This window comes from Populus euphratica, unplaced genomic scaffold (assembly GCF_000495115.2).
Source record: "Populus euphratica unplaced genomic scaffold, PopEup_1.0 scaffold214.1, whole genome shotgun sequence".
In the NCBI taxonomy this organism is placed as follows: domain Eukaryota; kingdom Viridiplantae; phylum Streptophyta; class Magnoliopsida; order Malpighiales; family Salicaceae; genus Populus; species Populus euphratica.
The window spans coordinates 122,707-123,138 of NW_011500099.1; positions in this window are offsets into that span (position 1 = coordinate 122,707).

The window sequence follows — 432 nt, forward strand, 5'->3', positions numbered from 1 at the left end:
AGTTATACAATTAAATTTGGAAATAGACTTATATGAGCCAACTCAAGTGGGCTAGAAAGCTAAACGACAAAGATAACTCAAATTTGACAGCAAGATCTCACCAACCAAGCAACAAGAAGATTAAGAAGAAATGGGGGCCTATATTTCAAATCAGGTAAAGATGCATGCATATCATTTAAACTTTGAGACCTTGGACAATGAGTTTTGTAAATTTTTATTAGAGAAAATTCTAACGAAATCCATCAAGTGGAAGGCCAACTTGAAATGGCGATGAAATTGCTTTTGAAAAATTTTCATTTTTGAGAATTTTTCAACCTGGGCAGGCCACCCACGAGAATTAGGCCATGAGAATTAGGCCACTTGAAAAATCTCTCTATTTTTCCACCACCTTTCAGTTTCCATTCCTGAGGTAGTGCATTTCCTATCCTACCT